Source organism: Paroedura picta, chromosome 1 (assembly GCF_049243985.1).
Source record: "Paroedura picta isolate Pp20150507F chromosome 1, Ppicta_v3.0, whole genome shotgun sequence".
NCBI lineage: Eukaryota > Metazoa > Chordata > Lepidosauria > Squamata > Gekkonidae > Paroedura > Paroedura picta.
Genome location: NC_135369.1, coordinates 110,172,097 through 110,196,791, shown reverse-complemented (window position 1 = coordinate 110,196,791; position 24,695 = coordinate 110,172,097). Strand labels below are relative to the sequence as shown.

The 24,695-nt window shown below is 42.7% G+C and overlaps 1 long non-coding RNA gene across 1 annotated transcript in view; it reads left to right on the top strand.

Annotated features, from left to right (window-relative positions):
* Positions 1 to 24,695, top strand: part of LOC143844903 (uncharacterized) — a 107,754-nt gene that overhangs the window by 3,814 nt on the left and 79,245 nt on the right. The window contains exon 2 of the long non-coding RNA XR_013234187.1: positions 16,001 to 16,034. This is a non-coding gene — a long non-coding RNA (uncharacterized LOC143844903). The remainder of the gene's footprint in view (positions 1 to 16,000; positions 16,035 to 24,695) is intronic.

Here is a 24,695-nt window from a genome sequence, read left to right as displayed (position 1 = left end):
GGAGAATGAATAGCCTGATCCTTTCAAAGTGCTCCTTGTTGACACCACCAAAATCTGGCTCTGTTTTCTGGCTTGGTATGGGCAAAGGGGAAATGGGGCTCTGCTGAATGAGGGGGTGCCAAAAAGCAGTCGGTAAAGGAAGGTGCGCTATGCCTGTGAGCCAGCCCCAGTGTCACGTGCCTCCCTGCTATCCCGAGATTGCACAGCATGAACCCCGATGCCACCTGCCTTCCTTTGCCATCTCAATTGGCAATTTCATTATACTGGAATTGTGTTGTAATGCGATTCCAGCCTTAAAAAACAACAACAACAGATTGATTTCAGCCTTGGAAGAGGGGAGGGTGGGAAGGGGAGGGTACTCAAATGCAACAAATTGCTGCTGGCAGCTGATTGGTGGTTTTCACCATATGAAATGACACATAACTAACAGTGAGAAGTTTTTACTTCCTGTTCCTTGGCACTTACATGTGTACACAACTCCTGGGCACAAACATGGGGGAGAGTGGGGCAAAGGCTTCCCATGTGGTAGTGGGAAGAATTGGGGCAACTAGTCCAGGGCCAAAAACCAGGGGGCAGTGCAGCATAACGTCCTCAGTGTGGTAATGGTCTTTCTTGGCTCCCTGAGTTCTTTTAGCCTGGGAACAGCCCTGCCAGAGCCAGAAGGTTATACCACCAAAAAAACACGTTGTGGCCCTCTTTACACAAGATTGGCCTTCAGTGTTCCCGGCCCCAGGGAAGCACACCTAGCCTCAACCAGGGCCAGGGCCTTTTCGGTCCTGGCCCCAACCTGGTGGAATGAGCTCCTGGGTGAGCTGCAGGCCCTGTAGGAGCTTTCAGCATTCCGCAGGGCCTGCAAAACAAAGCTCTTCCGCCAGGTCTATGGTTGAGCCTGGGGTCAGCAATGTAGATCAAAGCCCCCGCCCCCAGGTATGAATAGTACATCGACTTCTGACCTCCTTCCTCGCCCCACCGGTAGTGAGGATGGGTGGGGGGTTTCCGCCATGTATTTTAATGGGGGGGGGGTTTAATGGGTTTTTATGAGACTTTGTAATGTGCTATGAGCCAGTCTCAGAAATGATGGGAAATAAACCAAAAAATCAACCAAGCAAGCAATTCCCAGGCTTCCTGGCTGCCAAAGAGTAGGAGAGACCTCTTGCCATGCTCTGCCACAGGTGCCCTGCTGGGTGGCTGGATTCCCCATGGCTGGGTGGCTGGATTCCCAGACCTCTTGCAAAGGAGGCCAGGCAACTGTGCTCCACCATGAGTGCCATGGTGGCTATGGCAGCCAAGCTCCCATGGCTCGGCTGCCCACTCCCAGGCCTCTTACCTGCTGGCAAGCAGGGAAAGCCAAGCAGCCACCATGCTCTCCTCTAGGTCTCCTGCCTGCTGCCCCTTTCATAGTCTGTTTTTAAAATGGGCTTTGATACTAGCAGGCACCAACAAACTGCAAACACAAGTCATCCCCCTTCCACTGCAGCTTTGTCAGGATGCAGACTCCAGACTTGACCAACTACCTCTTCCTCATACTGGCCAAGCCCCAGCACCCAATCACGAACCCCTACAAAAACTTCAGTCAGGTCGTCTTATAACTCAGTGGTTAGCATGAGTGGCATGGGACTCCATCTTGGAGCTGTCTGCCATATGGACTTAAAGCAAGTGGTGAAGCACTTTGGTGGTGAGAAAAGCACAGAAGGGACACTACAGGACTTGCCCGCAGATCGAGACTTGTGTCAGTATAGTAGAACTGCTGATTCCTCTGATAATCAAAACCGAAATAAGGAATTCCAAAGGCTGTATGTCTATAAATTTTCATATAAATCAATTCCAAAATTCAAGTGTTTATTTCTGGAATCATAAACTTCTTAGGCAAATGATAAATGTCTTCAGCAACTAGAATGGGGTTCCAGGTATTGGATTCACCCATTTTCCTGACCTTTTCCAATGATTTCTCCTTGGTTCTATAATGCCATGTGAAATCATACAGAAAATCTTAGCAATAACAATTAAAATAAACATTATATTTATAACATACCTTAGTTTGAAGATTGATAATTTTTCAAAATATGAGTAGAAGGTATCATACCAGGCTTATGCTCTATTGTAATGGCCCGAAAGGGGAATTAACTAGCTAAACTTTGAAAGGTTAACATGCATGGAAAGGTGTTCAACAGGTGTCATGCATTTAGTCAATTTAAAGAGATACAAATATGAGGAATGTTGTTGTTGTTAGGTGCGAAGTCATGTCCGACCCATCGCAACCCCATGTACAATGATCCACCAGGCCTTCCTATCCTCTACCATTCCCCAGAGTCCATTTAAGTTTGTACCTACTGCTTCAGTGGCTCCATCCAGCCACCTCATTCTCTGTTGTCCCTTTCTTCTTTTGCCCTCAATCGCTCCCAGCATTAGGCTCTTCTCCAGGGAGTCCTTCCTTCTCATGAGGTGGCCAAAGTATTTGAGTTTCATCTTCAGGATCTGGCCTTCTAAGGAGCAGTCAGGGCTGATCTCCTCTAGGACTGACCGGTTTGTTCGCCTTGCAGTCCAAAGGACTCGCAAGTCTTCTCCAGCACCAGAGTTCAAAAGCCTCAATTCTTTGATGCTCGGCCTTCCTTATGGTCCAACTTTCACAGCCATACATTGCAACTGGGAATACCATAGCCTTGTCTAAACGCACGTTTGTTGGCAGGGTGATATCTCTGCTTTTTAAGATGCTGTCTAGATTTCCCATAGCTTTCCTCCCCAGGAGCAAGTGTCTTTTAATTTCTTTGCTGCAGTCCCCATCTGCAGTGATCTTGGAGCCCAGGAAAATAAAATCTGTCACTATCTCCATTTCTTCCCCATCTATTTGCCATGAATTGAGAGGGCCGGATGCCATGATCTTTGTTTTCTTGATGTTGAGTTTCAAGCCAACTTTTGCACTTTTCTCCTTCACCCGCATCAACAGGCTCTTTAGTTCCTCTTTGCTTTCTGCCATTAGAGTGGTATCATCTGCATATCTGAGGTTGTTGATATTTCTCCCTGCAATCTTGATCCCAATTTGTGACTCCTCTAATCCCGCCTTTCTCATGATGTGCTCCGCATACAAGTTAAATAGGCAAGGCGACAGAATACAGCCTTGCCGAACTCCTTTCTCAATTTTGAACCAATCAGTGATTCCATGTTTGGTTCTCAATGTTGCTTCTTGACCTGCATATAAGTTTCTCAAGAGACAAATAAGATGCTCTGGTATTCCCATCTCTTTAAGAACTTGCCACAATTTGTTATGCTCCACATAATCAAAGGCTTTAGCATAGTCAATGAAGCAGAAGTAGATGTTCTTCTGGAATACCTAGCTTTCTCCATGATCTAGCGTATGTTGGCAATTTGATCTCTAGTTCCTCTGTCTCTTCAAAATCTTGTCTGTACTTCTAGAAGTTCTCAATCCACATATAGCTGGAGCCTAGCTTGTAGGATTTTGAGCATAACTTTGCTAGCATGAGAAATGAGTGCAATGGTGCGGTAGTTTGAACATTCTTTGGCATTGCCCTTCTTTGGGATTGGAATGTGAACTGACCTTTTCCAATCCTGTGGCCATTGTTGAGTTTTCCAAATTTGCTGGCATATTGAATTAATATGAGGAATATTCTATCATAAAAAACAGCCTGTTTCCCAGTTAGTATTCAAATCATTAGGAAATAAAGTATTTAAATTAAAAATGAAATAACATTCATGTTGTTGTAAGTATAATTGGCTGTTTTTATCAAGAAGATGACCTAGTTTAATTTTTTCTATAACAAAGAAAACAAAATCATCTATTTTATGTTTCTTTTCAATCCAATGTTGGACAATAAGGGCATCCATGGTATGGTTTCGGAGACAGCATCTATGTTCTATGATCCGTGTTTTTAATGCTCTTGTAGATATTCCCACATATCCAAAACCACATTTGCATTTAATCGTATATATGACACTTTTTGAATCGTATGTACTGAAATCCTTAATAATGAAAGAAAAATTATTTGAGTGAGTATAATCTGTTTCCGACATGTATTTATACACTGCATTTCCCACAACGATGGTTCCCTGGAGGTAAAGAACTCTCCAATTTGGTTCTGGGGGCAAGTAGTTCTTTAATATTTCTCCCCCTGCACCATGCCAATAATGGTTTTTCCTGATAACCTGAAATATTGGCAACTAAGTGCCAATGTTAGAGATATGTTCTTAATCTCTCATGTGTGGACAGAATATTCAAAAGAGCTTGTGACTCTTGTGGTGGTATTGCGACATTTATCATTTACCTAAGAAGTTTATGATTATAGAAATAAACAAACACAAACTTTGGAAATGATTTATTTGAGAATTTATAGACATGCAGCCTATAGAATTCCTTATTTTGGAGATTTGTGTCAGACAGCCCCTTGAAAAGGAAGTTCTGAGTGCTGTAACAACAGCAATAGTGAGGGAAGAGTTAAAACTCCTCAGTATACCGATAAAAGTCTCACAGAAGCAGGTCTCTTGGAGCTCTTTCAGCACCACATACCTCACAGGGTGTCTGTTATGGGGAGAAGAAGGGAAAGGTGATTATAGGTTGCTTTTGGATTCCATTGGGTAGTGAAAAGTGGAGTATAAAAAACCAGCTCTTCTTGTTCATATGTCTCAGTGTAAGCAACTTAATGTGCCATTAGAACAGCCTTTCTCAGCTTTTTTTTCTGTTGAGAAACCCCTGTAACATTCTTCAGGTACCAAGAAACAGCAGAAGTGGCACAATAATGCAGAATATCATTGGAAAGCATGGCATATACCCCTTCTCTTCCCACTCCCTAAAGGTCCATCATTTGCCATTCTGAGAGGTGGGGGCAGGTTGACATGACCATATAGAGTCATATCTCCCTATGTGTATGTGTATGTGTATGTGTATGTGTATGTGTATGTGTATGTGTATGTGTATGTGTATGTGTATGTGTATGTGTATGTGTATGTGTATGTGTATGTGTATGTGTATGTGTATGTGTATATGTGTGTGTGCAATGTGGCCCCCATGCAGACCACCTAGTCAATGCTGATAACCAGCTATTTTAGTGACTGAAGGGAGCCTCCATATCCAGATTCAGCAAACCTTTGAAGACCAGTCCTGGGAAGCAGCTGAAGGGGAGACCCCCAGTCTCTATGTTCTGTTTTCCCTCCAGTGTGTGGAACATGATCATGCCTCTTATAAATCCATGAAGTTAAGCAAAAAATCAGAGATCCAAACTACGCCCAAGATTAATTGATGACATTACTTTTTCTTAAAATACTGATTGTCATGAAAATATTCTCCTGTTCTAATTTGGTGAAAATTGATGATCCATATATCCCACATCACTGGCTCCCTCCAATGGTAAATGTTGGTATTTATTCACAAAATAAAAATATTTTTAACTGTTAAAGCTGACATTTCAGAAGATCTCATTTAGATGTCTTTTGATGTCTGCTAGAGTAAAGGCATGATATTCCTAATTTATGCTACAAATCCAAAGCTTTTATGATTATTAGAGGAGTGTGTCTGATAGTATGGTAAATATTTTATGTGGACCTCTGTTCTTAAACATATAAATTGATAAATTATACATGTTTATCCAAAAGTGTTCAAAGGAAAAAAAAATTACATAGAATCTAATATCAATTCTTAGAGCAACTGCAGCTACCAATTAATTTTCCTAGAATAAACCTTAGCAAATTAAGTGTATCGTTTTTTCAGATAAAAAAGAACACATTTTCTAAAAGTGTACGTGTTCCTGAGAATCATACTGGAGATGCTTGCCTTTGCAACAGCAGAACTCCCCCCCCCCCCACTGGGAAGGCAGTTTGGATGCATTTTGCACACCCCTCCTATGTCCAAATTTCCAGTCTTCTCCTTCTTCCAAACAGCAACATTTTTTTGTAATTAGCATAGATAACTCTGACAACTTTACCAATGCTATGAGTTTCAAACACTCAAACAATTCCTGTGTCTTGAGAAGGCCTGGAGCACTTGGTGAAAATGCTGCTTGACAGCTGGCACACGATCCATAGTCTTGACAATAACCACATGTGACAAGTGTTTACAGTAATGACCATAAGGATTTTTCTTTCAGGTTCCTATTGAATTAAAGCTTGCATGCCTCTTTTCACCAGCGGATTTTTTTTAACCAGAAATGTTCCTATTCTTTAAAAAAGCATTGAAACCTCATTCTGTAACTGGAAGTTCTCACATCATAAATCAAAAGGTCATTTTTTTAAAGGAAAGAAATAATAATGGACTAGTTGTCCCATACTGGCAACAGCAGTGGGGTCCCTGCTCTGAACAGTCCAAGCAAGCCCAATCCCACCAGATCCCACAAACTAAGCAGGGTTGGCCCTGGCTAGCACTTGGAAGGGTGACCTCCTAGGAAGACCAGGGTTGTGATGCAGGGGCAGGCAATGGCAAACCACCTCCAAATGTCTTTTGCCTGACAACCAAGCAATCTTAGGATCTCCTCGCCATATTGCACACATACACACATACCAAAATAAATATAGCAGTGGGTAGCAGCACCCAATGAATCCTTTGTATAAACAGAAAAGTGGAGGCCAGTAATACAGATGGACCTCGACCCCTCTTAGCTTTCTCCCCTCTCCTTTGCTGCCACCGGACTCACCGCAGCTTCCTCCCCCACACTGCTGGTGATGCTCAGCCCTCCACAATTCCTACTGCTATGCTGACAAGCCTGTCGTGGCTCCCAGCGACCCCCATGCCAGTAGAAATGCTATTTTGTCTGCCACAGCTCCTGGCCTCCCTTCCCACCATCAGCAATGCCACCCCCCCCCCCCACCAGATTGCTGACAGAAGAGGAGGTGGAGGAGGGGAGGTATATTGTCTGCTTGCTCTCAGACAATGCTTTTGCTTTTAGAGGGCATTTAAATCTCCCCATGTGTTGTTTTTAAAAAACTATTTCAGATTTTCCTGCAAACCAGGGTGCCCCCCCATACAAAAGTATCTGTCTTATTCTTAGGACACACTTGATTATTATAAGATGACAAGCCCTTGTTTCACTGTAAGTTCTGCTTTTTTACATGGAGTAGAGAATGAAGAAGAAGAAGAGTTGGTTCTTATATGCCGCTTTTCTCTCCCAGAAGGAGTTTCAAAGTAGCTTTTCCTCTCCCCACAACAGACACGGGTGAGGCTGAGAGAGCCCTGATATTACTGCTCGGTCAGAACAGCTTTATCAGTGCTGTGACTTCCCCAAGGTCACCCAGCTGGTTGCATGTGGGGGAGCATGGAATCAAACCCAGCTCGCCAGATTAGAAGTCTGCACTCCTCACCGCTACACCAAGCTGGCTCCATGAGATAATTCCCATTCCAATTAACCACAACTGAGATTCTGGACAAGTGAGGGATATCTGAAACATCTCTTCTCCCATATGCGCACTTCACCCACCTATTATCATTGGTAATTTTTTTGTTTTCATTTATGACTTTTAAGTTATTTTGACTTGTAGGAGGGCACCTTGGGCTCAAGGATGATGCACACACATTTTCATTGGCTTAAATAAGGCCCCAGCTTTATTGTTAACTCCGTAGGAGTGTTAGCACAACATGGGTGAGGGAGCCTAGCTTGTAGTCGCCTGACCACAAGAACCCAATTCCTAGTGGTGCCCTGGGGCCTACCCAGTTCCCCCCATGGGGAACATGGATCCCCTTGAAGCTGGGAAGTGTCCAATGGTGCCCTGGGGTCCACCCTGTTCCTCAGTCGGGAACATGGGACCCCTTCCCACTGGATTCCCACCATAGGGAAGTGTCTTACCTGGGGTTGCCAAGAGGAAGTGCAGACTCCCTGGGCCACCTGGCACAATAAACCCTGGGGTACCAAGTGGTGTACACCTCCCTTGGTCCCACTCTGGGATACCTGGCACTGTGAGCACCATGCCTCTCCTGCTGGGTTGGCCCTGCTCACAGACCTGCCACCTCCAATGAGCAGACCAAACTCCCCCCAAACAGGTTCCATCCAATGCCCAATCACCAGTTGTTACAAATACAATTCAAAGATAATTGACAGTGGCCATCCCAACATAACAATATAAAGCCAGCATAGCAGGACAGGTGGGAGGGAAGCTGTTCAGGTGGTGGTTCTGGCGGACAAGGGTGGGCTTCCCATACGTGATGCCTTATAAGGCGCTCTCAGCTTTTAGAGTTGCTAAGCACCTGGATAAATGTTCTGTCTCTTTGATAAAGACTTAATGGAATGTTACTCACTTCCACACCCTGATGAGCATGAGCAGCCTATTAAGTTTCTATGAAAACAAAATAATTTTATTTATTTATTTATCATACTTATATACCGCCCTCCCCGGAGGCTCAGGGCAGTTTACATAAGAACAAAGAACAATACATAAAACAGTTTATAAAAACATGTGAATTATCTATTAAAATGGCCTAGTGGCAGCCCAGCTAACTGTAGAAACCATAAAAGAAAGTTGTTCTTGAATTACTACATATGGTAACTCACCCTCTAGTTTTGCACTGACAGAAACTGCTAAAACAGGCCATATATGTCAAACCAAGTAGGTGTCATTTATAGCTAGGTTTGGCTTGGTGGGTCACAAAGTAATATATCTCATTGGCTATGAGAGTTTTCATCTCACTTTACTTTTACAAAGTCCTTTTGTTTTTGTTGTTAAATGTTTTCCCCTGACTTAAAATAAAGCTAAGTTCATCATGTAATTGATTGGGAAAAGAAGCGTAGGTGCTAAGTAATTTGAACTTTGGATAATTGGAGTACAAATAAGTGACAAAGTGGTTTTTTCCTTCTAGAAGTATCATAGGAAAAGGAAACTAAAGTACACAAACAAGAATATTAACAAATGTTCAAAGGTCTGAGTGGAACTTGCCATAGAAATCTTACTTGTAACAACTCATAGCACACAAAGTTCTTTCCGGCTGATTTCCACAAAAATGACTAGTGAGCAAATATTTATTTTTCAGATTTGAGTCATGTTGAGCAATATTCATATTTTGCATGTTACTTATTGAAGAGTATTAAAATCATAGCATCCTAGTATTCAGGAATCATTGTGTATGTGTGTGTGTGTCTACACACACACAGTATTCAATGTGAATTTTAAAACAATGTCTATTTGCATTTTGTTTATATTGAGTAATTCCTGATATTATTAATCTTTACAATAAGTTCACTGGGGTGGGGGTAGAGGGAATCCAGCTATAAACCTAAATGCCGTATCCGTTAGATTTTTTTAGACCTCTGAGTAATTTGGTTGTGAACCTAACACATCAAGTGTTTTTGAATGCTCTTCTCTCCATTTCATAGTTAGGCCTACAGATGGGGAAGTTAAAATTGCTCTTCTTGGCTCTTTCTCAAAGTATTTTTCTTTGTATATTGAGAAAAGGGAAGTTAGGTATGCATTTATTAATAAGATATACGTTTCCTTAGTGGAAATGTGTTATTAATAGTTTCCAAGAGCAAATGGGAAGTCAGAAGGAAGGGTTATATGGTTATATGGTAATTACTTCAGGTCAGAAGGAAAAAGGTTATGCTTTATTAATTACTAGTTTGGCTTTTGTCCTGCTTGCCAGTCATAATCAGGAAACGGAAAAGAGTTCTGTTTAGATATACTGGAGTGAATCTGCATGCATTGGACTGGTGCAATTACAGTGCTCTCTCACACAATTAACCTGCTTTCTTGCAGCCACCTCCCTTTACACCATTGTTCTGCTGCTACCATTTCCAGGTCACATCATTAAAAAGATAAATGTTTGAAACTTTTGTGTTCAGGCTTACTACAAGGTAGTAAGTTCCTTTTTCATATGCCAGTGTAGCTAGCTCTCCTTTCAGGCAGTTCTTGTGAAAACCTTTTGAGCAGATGCCACTAACTGTCTGTGTATGAAAAGCAGGCAATATGTATCTAACTGCTCCAGGGATGAAATGCAAGGCCATTTCCGCAATAGCGGGATATTAAATCATGCTCCCGTCCACACTTTAAAACCTTCCTGCTGTGGCATCTCGGCTTTTCCCCTCCTCACATGCAAAGGCAAAAGAGAGAGCGATGCCCTGTTTCACTCACCACTCCTCAGCCTGTCAATCAGTGGAGGCAACCAAATTGGAGGTTTGTTGGTCTAAGTTTTTTTAAATTAAAACTTACACATGGCAATGCATATTCATTGCTATGCATATGTATTGCCATGTTAGGTAAAGCCCGCCCCCCCCAAAAAACCCAAATATGGCCGGCAGCAGCATGGTTGATGTGGAGGCAGAATAAGTGGTGTGGAGGTGGCATGGGTGGCCTGAAGGTGGCACGGGTGGCATGGAGGCAGCACCCCACTTAAGAAGTGCTGAAGGAGGGAGAAGGAGGGCAGGAGTCCTAGGTGATTGGAGAAGGGAATGGCTGAGTGGCAGCCAGGGGGACCAGCAGGATGGGGGGGGGAAGAGAGGAGATGAAGGGATGCGGGTCAGACAACTGAGAAGAGGAAGGGAAGGTGACTGTTAGTACAAAAACACTACGGAGAGACTTAATGGAGGTTGAACTGACATGGAGGTGGGAATCTGCCTCCCTCACTGGGTAGCAAATGGAGGGGGGGGCAGGACAAAGCCTTTTCTGCTCTATATGTTCTTTGCTTTGGTTGCTCGCTCGTTGCTCACCGGTGGTTCACACGTTTTATGGTGGTAAATCTCCTTTTCTGGATTTACTGCATCATGAATTAAAAATGGTAAAATTGCAAGCTGGCTGATGGGCAGCCTCTAGATGTAGGCAACATCATGTGGAAGGGCCTGAATATGTCGCCAAGATTTGGAGGCTGTCCCACTACATTTTGCACATGAGGAAATTCCCTAAGTGTTTCTCTGGCCGATTCCACACAGTGGAAAAGTACTGAATGGGCAATCATATGGCAGTGGAACTAATATCTGCTTCCACATGATGTTGCTGCTGGACCAGCCCACTCCCGGGCCTGGTGCACTTTTTTTATTTATCTATTTATTTATTTATATTTCAACTTATATACTACCACTCTCAGAGACTCGCAGCAGTTAACAATAAAAGAATAATACAACAATAATACAAAAATAAAAGAATAATAAAACCCCCAAATATGTTAAAAGATGTCTGTTCATTGGAGTTAACATAGCTTTAGGGCTCTGTTGCCCTGCATTAAGGGAACACAGATATTTTCCCCATTCCCTTAGCTGCCCTGGGGGCCAGTGGGACCTAGCCAGGCCCAGACCCATGTGGATGGAGAAGAGCCAGGCCTTCCCACCTATGGTATGCAAGCAAGAGGAAAAAATGCTCCCATCACCTCCACAGCACTTTGCAACACCATGGGGCCAAATGGGGCATTATTTTATTTGCAGAAAATAACCCCCCACACACACCATCCCCCCATGCGGCAGAAACTTTCTGCCCCAGCTACGTCATTGGAACGCAGAAATCTGGAGTAGACTGAGTCCACCATGGTAAAAGGTCCCCCTTTGGAACACAAGAAGCAGCGGAGCATGTTGCTCTGCCACAACACACCACTGGCGGCCTTTCAAGTTACCTTTACAATACGGAATTCATTGAATGTTATTCCATGACATTAAAATGTTTGAATTAATTATTGTTCTATAACCAACATTGCTAAATTGTTTGTAATCATCAAACATTAGTCCTTACTTAAAGGTAAAGGCACCCCCTGTGCAAGCACTGAGTCATGTCTGACCCTTGGGGTGACGCCCTCTAGCGTTTTGGTTGGAAGGCTGAGTCAACCTTGAGCCGGCTGCTGGGATCGAACTCCCAGCCTCATGGGCAGAGCTTTCAGACTGCATGTCTGCTGCCTTACCACTCTGCGCCACAAGAGGCTCCTCACATTTTTTAAATGTACTTATTTACTTTGGCTTATAGTAAAATGCTACGTAGAGTTACTCCAGTCTATTGATTTTATGTGTTCAGAATCAAGTTATTCTGCATATAAGATTGCACTGCTGATGACTTCTAAGTTTAACCATTGCAGGTTATTTAGAGAAGCAGCATACAATGTTTTAAAATACATAAATGAATAACTACATTGGTCGGTAACATTCTGTCAACCAGAGTATTAAATAAATGTATGCACCATGAATTACTCATGCACCTCTTGCCCCAGTTATACCTAAGACTATGCCCACTATTTAACAGAGCACACACACACACAAATCCCCCACATTTTTGGAGATGTGTATTGCTATCTTGCCTGGCAATTACCAAGGTCATCGTATTTTTAAAAATCTGAATATTCAGCCTAGTGTGATCTGCGTAAATTGTCTTAACAGTCATGTATCAACTGCAAACACTGATCTTTCTCCTTCCTGTGTCATGGAGCTTCTCCCTATGCCCAGGACACCTGGCAAGCAGCCACCGACAGCAGTCTCACCACCTTGACTCGGTCATATTTATTAACACAGTCTGGATAAACACAGCTGATCAGAAGCAGTCTGTGTATCATATTCAGCTTTTCCTCTTCTTCAGTAATCCCAGCCATAGTAGTCAACTGTCCTGTTCGTCAATGCAGCTTCAGCAGAGCATTATATGAAAAAGGGGTGTCATTGGGTGAATGCAGAGTGAACGTAAGCTCACTAAGTAAGCTTTTGTGAATGTTAATAGGCCAAAGGTAAATAACATCCCCAATTTAAATTAATTAGCAGGCTAAGACTTTTCATACACAGACCTTGCTTCTGCAGTTAGTGCAAATATAAGATGCCCTTCTTTCAGCTGGAGTTAGGGAAGACATACAGGATGTACTTGGCCAAAGAATGTTAGCCTGTTTATGGGCATAGTTCCCAATCCAATTTGCAGTTGTGTAGGGGCATACCTCTTAGATGTCTGCCCTTTTTAGTTGCTTGTGCCCCTTATTGGCAGCTGCCACTTTAAAAACAGAAAAATGAACTATTTGAGCCAGTGTTACAGTAGAAGTTTCACAACCACAGCAGGGTATATTGCCATAGAATCCATCCACCAGGGATGGGCACAAACAGGGATGGGCAAAATTTGTGATGTATTTTACTCTGATTGTTGTTTGGAAACTAAAGTTCATGACAAGTCTACTTTTACACTTCCATGAACTTTTAAAGTAGGCAGGTTTATGCCAGACCCTGGCCAGAGCAGAAAGCAGAGATTTAAAGGGACTCCAGGGCCGTTTCTGTACTTATTTGTTTTTTTTCGTTGTGGATCCTGCTGAATTCAGACTGTTTTGAACTCGAGTCTTCCTCTATTTGTCCCCCCCAATTGAAACAGAAAGTGTTCTGCACTTGATTGGGGAAGCTCAGAATGGGGAGGGGTGACTATTGCAGCAGGAGTCTCTTTTCTTGAATGGGGGGTGGGGAGAAGATTGGAGATAGCAGAGGAGAGGGAAATAACAAAAGGCACGTCTCTGCTGAGAGAAGTTAGAGCTTCTGGAGCGCAGTCACTTTAAGGGAAGCCTTGCAACCGGGAACCAGGAAGTCTTTGAACTGATGCCCTGGCCAATCAGGGAAGACTGCTTTTCTCTGAGGCACAGAACAGTGAGTTAATTCCAAAAAAGCAAAAATCTGCACATATATTCATGGTGGTTTTTGAAATATTGAGGCTTATATCCACTCCAGGATATTGCGTGGGAGAGGTAGGGTCAACATGAATGTTGCAGAAGGAAAATTTACAGCTCCCCAAATCAAAATGGAAATTGAATTCAGCGTAGACAGCAGGGATTTAGTTGATCTGGGAGTGAGTAAAAAGCCCCGTGCAGACTACACCTAGGTTACTTTAAATCCCTTGTCATGCCCACTACAGCTGCACCTTTGGAGGTAGTGCCAGAGGACACTGGTCTGGAATAGGCACCTGACCCACTCACAGTGCCACCGGGAGATGTGGCTTCAAACCAATCAATGATGAGCAGTCTGGGCCCAGCCAGGTGGGTACCCAGCCCTATTAAGTCAAGCCTTAGACAAGGCTGCTACCAGCCCAGAGGACTCACCAAATAGCAGCTTTGGAGACATCTGATAAAGGCCCCAGCAAACCCTGAATGGCAGTGTTGGAGGAGGCAATCTACCCTGACAGCTGTCAGAAGGGTCCAGCTGAAGCCCTTTCCTCTGACTAGGGTTAGCTCCAGATGCAGGCCTTCTGGCTGAGGGCTGCCCTACCCAGCTTCTGGCTATATCAGAAGGGCCTTGAGACAAGGCCCTTCATGTAGCCACTGTGTGTGTTACCCTGCCTGTCTCCTGAGACTCCTGTTTGAGTTCACCATAGTGAAGCTCTGTTTCTGCAATTCCCAGCTCTTTGACCTCTGGCTTGTCTGATGTTTCTACTTGGGCTTTTCAACTCCCAGCTTGTCTATCCATCATGCTCTGGCTCTTTGACTCTTGGGTTTCAACTCCATTCCTGATTGCGGTTTGCATTTTGCCTTTGTCCCTTTCTCTCTGGTTTTGACTATGGTTTGGCTTGACTTCACTCCCCACCTCCTGTCCCTGTGAACTCTGTCTCTCCTGGTTCCCAACCTCCCAGGCTGAACTCTGGATTCAGTCACCTGGCTGTGCAGGTGTAGCCCGGCAGGGCAGCACACCCCTTCTTTCTTCTCTATTGGAAAGCCACAAAAACAGCTGTGAAACGAATACTATATGCCATTCTGACGGTTCAGGCTTTTTTGTGCAACCCCAGGTTTAAACTGCTCTGCATGGCTCAGCTGTTTAAAGGGGCTTTCAGGTGCTGGCTGCCCAAGAAATCCCCGTTAAACAGCAAACTGTCCATGCTGCTCAGCCTCAGGACTGCCAAAGAAAGCCTCTTTAAACATCTGAAGTAGGGTTTGGTGCTTTGGCGTCCGAAGCAGAGCGCTGCACCTGTGCATGTGCGCCAACCAGTGTGCCAGTGCCCATGCCTCCCCTCCCCCGTGTGCCGTGGTGCTGGCTGCTTTGGACAGGAACGGCTGCTTCACTTTTAGAAACTATGATGGACTATAAAAAAGGAAGCGCTAGTTCAGAAATGTTGGAAACTAATCAACTCAAGATAATCTGAATCCATCATACATTAGAGCTCCTGAACATAATTAGTATAGAAGCACATTTTTTTTTTTAGCCCTAGGACGCTTCTTGAAGATCCATGAAGCAAGAATTCCCAAACCAGTGCTGGCATTATTTGTTTAGGCAATTTATACTACAGCTCTCCCAAAGTGGCTGACCTCATTCCCTTTTCAAGTCAGGCCTCCACCTAGGTCAAAAGCCAGACTAAAAAAGGGAGGATTTTTTTTTTGAAAACAGCCAAACTTCTGCCATTCTCCCCCTTCCCTGTTAACTGTACTTGTTTTATAAGAAGCAAGAAATGGCATAGGTATAATTGTTGACCTCACCATACGACAATCTTTCTTTCATTTTGTCAGCATACGTTTCATTTGAACTCAGAAATCGAAGGAAGACTCACTGGTTATGCCTCATGCTAGAAAGCAACCAAGTGAAAGGGATTCCCTTCATGCTGACTTTTTATCCTGTCCAGGCTTGATGTCATTTTTTGGCATGGTATAAAGTTAAAATTACACAGTCGTTTCCCAGAATATGTGTATCAACAGCATGTATCAATTGAGTCAGCAAAAATGTCTCTGGGAAACCATCTGTGTGCTGTTGGTCTTCCTGTCTCTCTGCTGAACACCCCTCTTACTTGCATTTCTTCTTCTATACTTGTGTCCTAAAGCACTTAACAGTCTATTTGAGCTGAGGAATTTTCTCTGAGTGCAGCTTTATATTATAGCTTTAAAAGACTGTGGATATTTCCATCTCCTGGGGTGTCTACTGCTTCTCCCAGTTTGATGTCATCTGCAAATTTTATGAGTAATCCCTCCAGATCACTTATAAAATATATTTATAAAAATGTTTATACAAATATTGAAGGGGACTGAGTCCAGAACAGAGCCCTGTGGCATCTCCTTCCAATCTATCTCTACTTGTATTTCACTCGCTGTACAAATGCCATATTTCATTATATTATTCATTTATTTGTTTATTTATAGCATTTATATCCTGTCTTCCTTCCCATTTAGGGTCATGAACGTCTTGTGGAAACAGATTTGTTAGGTATGTGGAGATCAATATATTTCCCAATTGCCCCTTCCCCAAATGACACACTAACATGTCCTGATTTAGAAGGTGGGCCTGGTAATCTCCCAAGAGACTGAAAGGCCCAGTTTATACCCAGGTGCCACTTTCAGCAGAGATTATTAAATATATATAATTTGTTTAAAGTTCTTTTTCAAATGAGAAAATGTAGAACAGAATGAGATTATGTACAATGGAATTTTACATATTTTTGTCTTATAAATAAATGCTTACAACTCATTATGGAAGTGCATTTTCACCAATGATAAAAAGTATCTGCACATCTATAGCTTGGCCTTGGATGCGGAAAGTGGCACCTGGGTATAACTGGGCCATTTGTACTCTTGGGAAAGTACCGAGCTTGCCTTTTTATAATCAGGGTCCTGATTATAAAAAGGCAAGCTCAGTACTTTCCCAAGAGAACAAATGGCCCAGTTATACCCAGGTGCCACTTTCCACATCCAAGGCCAAGCTACAAATAACCACTCAGCTTCCTCCATATTCTGCGGCCTTCCTGTCAGCATAACTGTAACAATTAGTCTATACATCAGATCAAAGGTATAGCATAAAATGAGATTAAACATCTCTAAAAGGGCATCAGATTCATGAAGGGTAGGTCTATGAGTGGCTACTAGCCATGGTGGCTGAGGGGAACCTCCACATTTAGAAGCACTAAACCTCTGAAACTCATAGCCAGGAAGTAACAGCTCAGCCTCTATGCTCTGTTGACCCTCCAGAGAAACTGGGTGGCCAGTGCATAAGACACAATGCTGGACTGGATAGACCGTTGGTCTGATCCAGCAGAGCTATTCTTTTGTTCTTAATCCTACAACATAATATAGTACAACTTTACCTTGGAGATCAGTTCTGCCTCAGACTTTCACCAGTCTGTTAAATTTTGTTATCTACAGAACTGTTTTCCATGTTACCACAAGGTGGCAGCATCAACTTACAAAACCTAGTAGCTACTGGAGAGGAGAACTTTGGGAACAATTTTTCCCAATACACTGGGAAAGTGTTCGTAAGGAGAGCTCAGTATGGAGCTACACCATTTTGGAAGCATTGTTTGAAGCTATAGATGGGGCAGGGAAAGGTCAGTAAAACAAAAGAACCCAAAAGATTTTATAAGATTTCTTAAAATAGTTTCTTCATTGGCCTCAGCCACTCTACATATATGCTGGTCCACACTATGCCAGTGAGTGAGTATATGGAGGACAGCAGTGGTGCTACCCAGATAGGGCCATAATTCACAGAGGCATTCCCTTGCTAGCATGGAACAAGCACATGTACTCTTAGGTACTTTGAGGACTCATAAACAGGGGTGGGGTGGGGTATTTTTATAAACAGAAGATAAACCAGATTAATTTTGCAATGTGGTAGAGCAAAACAAAAATTACAGAAAGGAATGCGCCAAGAAAGTAAAACACAGTACCTTTCTCAAAGAGGACTGAACTAACACAAGCAAAGAGAAATTGGAGGTATGCTGAGATCCTTTCAGTTCCATGGCCCTTCTAAATGGCCCTTCTTGCACTTTTAAAAGTAGATAGCTGGTTTCATAATAACAATAAGCTAATGGTGTTGTTTTCTTTTTGTTATAATAAATTCCAAAACAAATAGGGATTTTCCATTTTAAAAAAATGTTAATAAAGAAATACGCATCCATATTTCTTATGCTACATACAGCTTCAGTGTACCATGGTGTAACCCAAAGCTTTGGCTGTGGACTGGGCATCTCTCTTTTATTTGTATTGTATTTCTAGCTGAATGGCATCAGTTTTGCTTCTTCTTCCTAGCATGCCAAAACAGAGGTTGAATACCAGCTAGCTGCACCCTGGGCCAATCAAAATTAACAAAGCAACCTGTCCAAGATTCAGGCAGGTAGCAGCCTTATTTCCATGGCCTAAAATTTTTATTCTCCCTTCTTAAATTTTATCATCCATCCTGATAATGAGTTTTGGGAAACATGAAAGCTTGGGCAATGTAGTATGTTATTTTAGCTTATCTTAATAAAAGGTATTGCAGGGTTTCTTATGTTGGATTTTTGCTGTGGACTAATTTGCTTCTTTGCCTAAACTGAGAAGTGTGTGTGGGAGGGGGAGTTTCCAGTTGAAGTTGTACAAGTACTTGCTGCTCACCCTTTTGTCTGTGGGGTATTTTAAACTATGTATTAGCAGATAGACCATGATCAATGTCTCATATTCCAGGATCACCACAATTCTTCCCAAAGCACAGCAATCACAATAATCATACCTTTCCTTTCTTTTCATACAACAGAACTATGTACACCAATACATGATACTATAATTTGTAGCCTGTCAGCAATCCACATTTTCCACTGTGGTATCTTATGCCATTTCCAGGATCAAATACATTTTTTGGCCTAAGTAGAGGATATCTCTCAGGAAATAACTTTTCCTCAGATCTCTCACTTTTCCCTGCTCTGGAAGAATCTCCTTAGAATATTGATTGTGCTATATCTGTAAAACAACCAAATCATCATTACCAAAAAAGCGCAAGTTAGTCTGTACTTAAATATTAGGAGCCTTCCCTCCCCCCTTCTCAATCTGCTAACACATTTTTTTCTCCATTCAGAAACAGTTACAAGGATAACTCTAGTTCTGAGACTAAATATAGAGAAGACAGATTATGTCACAGTTTTACAAAAATATCTCTGACAAACCATCTGTGTCAGAAATAAATGCCATCTTGCAGACAAAGGGTAATTGTTCCACTTGGATACCCAGCACTTGAAAGCACAAGTCTGGGAGAGCTGCAGCAATAGGTATTCATTAGATTAGACGGAAGAACTGGGAAACTGATCCAAATAAATGAGACAAATATGGTATCCCAAAGGGCAAAAAAACAGTAATTGATACTACAGCTGAAAAAATAATTCTGAAAAGTCTGAAGAATAGCATCTTGAGATGATAGCATTTTCAGTAAGTTTCCCTATCTAAAATTTTAAAGTGATTTTCTGCTAAAATAACAATAAATTATATGAATTTTATTTCTGATGTTGCACGGTATGTTTATGATATGTCAGCATAGTGGATAGGCGTTACTAGATGATTGACAAATCTAGTAGATACTATCTTGCCCTTAAGGCAGTTTTCATAGTATTCACTGACTCTCACAAAAACCTTATGCAAGCTGAGAGAGACTGAGCAGCCCAAAGACATTTGGGGCTTTTCTGACGTCTGTATTCTCCGGCTTTCCTTTGTATTGGGCTGCATGGGCTTTTTATCCCCGATGTCCCTGAATTTAAAAAAGAAATCTACATGTTATTTGATTTCCATTCTGCTTTAAATTTTCCTTCTGCAAAGTCTATGAGTGATCTGGGGTGACACTACCTTTCCCCCATGGTATCCAGGAACGGATACAACTTGCTACAATTGAGAAAACCACTCCAAAAGCCCCAATATTAAGTGTAGATCTCTGCATTATGCCAGATTAAAATCCTCCCCCATGCCTCCAATGCTGATGTAGTAAAGCAGTCTGTCACTGATTGGTCAGGGCATCAGTTCAAAGACTGCCTGGTTTCCCGGTTGCCATTCCCTTGTGAGACTTATTTTTGCCCTCATTTCTAAAGTGACTGTGCTCCAAACCTACACTTCTATTTGCTGAGATTTGCCTTTTGGACTTTCTCACCCCACCCCCCTTGCTCATTCAGGAAAAGAAAAATTAACAAGCAGCCTCATGCTCCATTCCCCCTCCCTCTGCTTGCTTTGGCTGTAGAGCAGCAGGAAATAAACCCCTCTCCAGCATTGTGCTCCTTCAATGCTGGCTGGGGCTTCATGACCACCACTCCTCCCCCCCCCCTCTGAGCTTCCCCAATCAAACAGGAAGGAGAAAGCAGCCACACAAGTGTAGAATGCAGTCTATTTTCATTCAGGAAAATGGAACGAGAAAGACCCGGGTTCAAATTGATCTGTATTCAGCAGGATTGACAACTGGGGGGGGGGGTGAGATAAGTGCAGAACCAGTTTTGGTCTCTGAAAGTTGATATCAAATCTGTGTCTGGCTCTCCGCACAAGTTGTCTCTGAATGGCAATACTGAGGACTGGTTTTGCATCATGCCCTTCACATTTACTTTAGAGGTGCTGGCGGCTCATCCTGCCCCTTCCTTGTTTTTTTGTTTGCTCTCAATCTCCCTCCCCCTATCTTCTTCCCTCTCTGGCGGGAAAAGTGCCTAAGCGTTCCCCTTCTCCATTTGCTGTGCATCTCATCCCCCCCCCCCCTTCTCGGGAGCAATGCAAATTAAAAGACAGCTTGGGAAATATTGTGCCTGCTTGCACCTTTGTTTTCAGTGTGCAAGCATCCTGTGTCATCAAAATTCTCCCCCCTTGCCCAATACAGTGCATGCTATTAATACTTTTTTAAAAAACAGTCATTACATTAAGATGCTCCTATGTTGTAAAACAAAGAAGTTTTCTTAGTACTTGGGAAAAGCCATGGGAGGCTGCTGGATGAAATTAACAACCTTTGTAGATTCCCTCCTGTAACTGACCACAGCTTCTTTCCCTCCTTTTCCCTTCATGAAATTGACAAAGAAGGGTCAATCTTGCTGGAGGGGGAGACGGGGAGGCGATGTATGGGTGTCAGGCTTGCGCTACTTTGGAACTATGATGTAATCATGTTCAAATATATATTTTTAAATACAGCAGGGAGTGGAGGAGGGTGGGCAGAGACACAGTGGAGGAAGCCAATGCAACTTTTGAGCTTCTGCTTTAGATTACTGCAAATTCCCTCCCAGGGGAGGGAGGAAGTCAGGAGCAGACTACTAGGAGACCAGAATAACCCCAGAAAAGGTCTCACAGCTTCCATTGTCATGAAGAGGACTTGTGGAACAGGCTTAATGGCAATCATCAAAAAGTCATACAATTCAGATTGGCCTGATAAAGGGGACAAGCTATGGGAGTTGCCATAGAAAGGAAAGAGGAAATAGCAGGTGAAGGGGATATACAGGCTTGTCTCCTTATCAGGCCAGAGTGTTCTGATAAAGGTAGGTTGGCTGGTGGATTTCCCTCAAATACTTGTGGATTCCCCACTTGTGTGTCAGTGTGTATTCCCACATGCACATATATATACACACACCTATATATGTATGTATATGTGTATTACATATATAATGCAATATATATTTAACCAATGTTATAAAAAATGTTATTAATTTTTAAAACTCTTTGCCATCTTGAGAGCCCTACTTGGGTGGAAAGGCGGAATTAAATAACAAAATAAAATTATCTGACCTCCAGTACACATGGATAAAGCTTCCCTGGAGGAATGGCAGGGTGGATTCTGTGATATATGAAAGGGTCAAGGAAAAATAAAAGTCCTAAACTATTAGCAGAAAGTAGATGCTCAAGAGACCAGGAGTGACTAAATGCATAATGGGCCATAAGGCTGTGCTAATAAAAGGTCATGACATGATTTCTTATTCCCAAATCAATCTATTAAGTTTTATTATCTTGATGATGATGGTGTTATCCGTTCAGTCATGCCCGACCCTCGGCGATTCTATAGGAAAGTCTTCGCCACATGTCTCTGTCAATGACCGCCTCTTTCAGTTGCTCCATAGTCATCCCTGTATCGGCCTTGATTGCGTCGAGCCAGCGGATCCTTTGGCAACCACGTTTCCTTTTGCCGCTGACCATGCCGAGCATTAATGATTTCTCCAACGAGTCTGATCGCATGATGTGTCCAAAGTAAGTGAGCTTTAGCCATAGTATCTAGTTGGTTTGCTCCTCTCTAAAAAGGACAGCCTCTCAAGAAGAGCCTCTTGTGGCGCAGAGTGGTAAGGCAGCCGTCTGAAAGCTTTGCCCATAAGGCTGGGAGTTCAATCCCAGCAGCCGGCTCAAGGTTGACTCAGCCTTCCATCCTTCCGAGGTCGGTAAAATGAGTACCCAGCTTGCTTGCTGGGGGGTAAACGGTCATGACTGGGGAAGGCACTGGCAAACCATCCCGTATTGAGTCTGCCATGAAAACACTAGAGGGCATCACCCTAAGGGTCAGACATGACTCGGTGCTTGCACAGGGGATACCTTTACCTTTAAAAAGGACAGGAAGGCCTGGAGGATCATTGTCCATGGGGTTGCAATGGGTCAGACACGACTTTGCACCTAACAACAACAACAACAAAAACTATCTTGTTGGTAACTTTGGCTGTCCATGGTACTCGCAGCATTTGTCTATTTGTCTTTATTATCTTAGTTATATTTATATTTTGTTTTGGACTTAATTAATATTTTAATGTTTTACATGCTGTTAAAGGATTGATTGATTGCATAAAGGCACTAAAGGAGAGGGGACTGGCCAGGGATTGAATGGAGCTGCTGTTGGCTGGCATCTTCCTTTGGATCTTCTTTAACAGAAAACCTTAAGATGATTTGGGGAGATTTTTAGGTTGAGTGGGCAATAACTAGATAACAGCCAGTTATATCAGCACAAACATGATGGATCAGAGCGCTAGTATAACAGATAGAATACATTTAGGCAGAAACATACGCATGTTAAAAGGTGGGAGAAAAGGGTGGCAGGAAGTGATAGAAAGAGGGAATTTTAAATTTAAAACCTGAATGTTGATGGGAGGAAGTGATTGTCATGGCCAACCATGACAGATCATCCAATGAAGCTGGCGAGCTGGCTTCTCAGGGAGTTGAAACAGCTGTGAGTTCAGTGGACATAGAAATTCAGCCAGCTGTGTCAACAAGGGCTGATGATGTGGAGCCCTAGCCAGGAACTTCAAGCTGTGTTCCTAGAATCACCACACCTGAATCAAGTGGCTCAGATTTGCTCAAAGCAGCCAGAAGCTGCCAAAAAAGACTTAGGATCACGCTGCATGAGAGGAAACACTTGTGAACAAAGGATGTACAGAGGATTCTGATGACAGTGAATGATTGCAGGACGACTCCCATGAAGACTGCCTGGCTCGATCTAAGGAATGGTTGCAAAGAATGCAGTGTGGATGCAACATGCTTTGTTCCGTTCCTGATACAGTCTGACACCACATTCCTGGACCAGTAGCAACAACATTGACTCTGGACTCTCCCTGTTGACATCTTGACTTCTTGGCTTTGACTCTTCAATTTTACTTTGGGCTCTCTCTGTTCTGATAACTCTCTGGCTATTGACCCCTGGCTTGTTTATGATTTCAGCTTTGGACATTCCTTTCAGTGTAGCCCCTTCAGCGGCAGGAAGTACAGCTTCAGTAAAGCCTGTACCCAATAGTTGTCCTTCTCAAGGCTTTCCTCTGGAATCAGCACGTCTGTGACCTTACAAGAAGGGGAAGTGTTTCAGTGGCTGACCTTTTACCTGGATATGTTATCACAGGATATATCACATTCTGGCAGTCTTCAAGCAAAGGCTGGATACACACTTTTCTTGGATGCTTTAGGATGCTGATCCTGCGTTGAGCAGGGGGTTGGACTAGATGGCCTGTATGGCCCCTTCCAACTCTATGATTCTATGATTCCTAATGAGCTCCATTCCTGCTCCAAATTTGATCCTTTCCAGAGACCACCCTCAAATTTCTCCAGAAATTTCCCAAGTCTGAACTTGAAACCTTAGCAAGATGGGCATATTCCTCTGTTTCATGGTCTAGTATAACAGAAATTAAACTTGGTAAAGTGAGGATACCTCAAAACTGATGACTTCATATATGTTTGTACATTCTTCAGTGTCATTCTGTTGTTATTTGGCCACTCTCTCGTCTTTTTGCAAAAGTAATAATGCTTATAAAACATTAGAATTTTTCTTCTCATACAGCCAAATTCAAATTACAATGTTGCCAGGATTTAAAAAAACAAAGTGGAAATGTTTGCTTGAAACCAAAACAAATATGCATAAAAAATAATAAGCGTTGTTTTCATACCACATTTTTCACTGCATGAAGGAGTCTCAGGCTTACAATCGCCTTCCCTTCCTCTCCTAACCACAACTCTGTGAGCTAGGTGAGGCTGAGAGAGCTCTGACAGGACTGCTCTGTGAGAACAGCTCTAACAGGGCTGTGACTAGCCTATGGTCACCCAGCTAGCTGTATGTGGGAGTGAGGAATCAAAACCAGCTCTCCAGATTACAGTCTGCCACACTTAACCACTATTCCAAGCTGGCTCTTAACAATGTGGTATTATTAAAAATAGATGTAATTATCCTGCCTGCAAAATAACAAAATAAAATAATAATGGCATCATAGGACTAGAAAGATCACATAGCCAACTGCAAGATTTCATATGAGAGAAATAAATATTAAAAAGTGAATGACAATATGGTAGGATAATTTATCAATGGTGATAGGATGAACATTGTGAACAAAAAAGTCTTGTTTGTTCAACGTATGAAACATTTATCTCTATTTAAGCAGCATAGGGAACTAATAAAATAGCAGCAAGTTAAATAGCAACACACTGTACACAATTGTAATGCTGGTGCTACTGAGTTTCCCTTGTTTTTAATGTAAATTCGAGTGGGTAGCCATCTTAGTGTATAGCAACAGAACAAAAAGTGTGCATGCACAGAAGGAAGAAGAAGAAAGCGAAGGCGACTTGGTTCTTATATGCTGCTTTTCCCAACCCAAAAGAGGCTCAAAGCGGCTTACAGTCACCTTCCCTTTCCTCTCCCCCCAACAGACACCCTGTGAGGTAG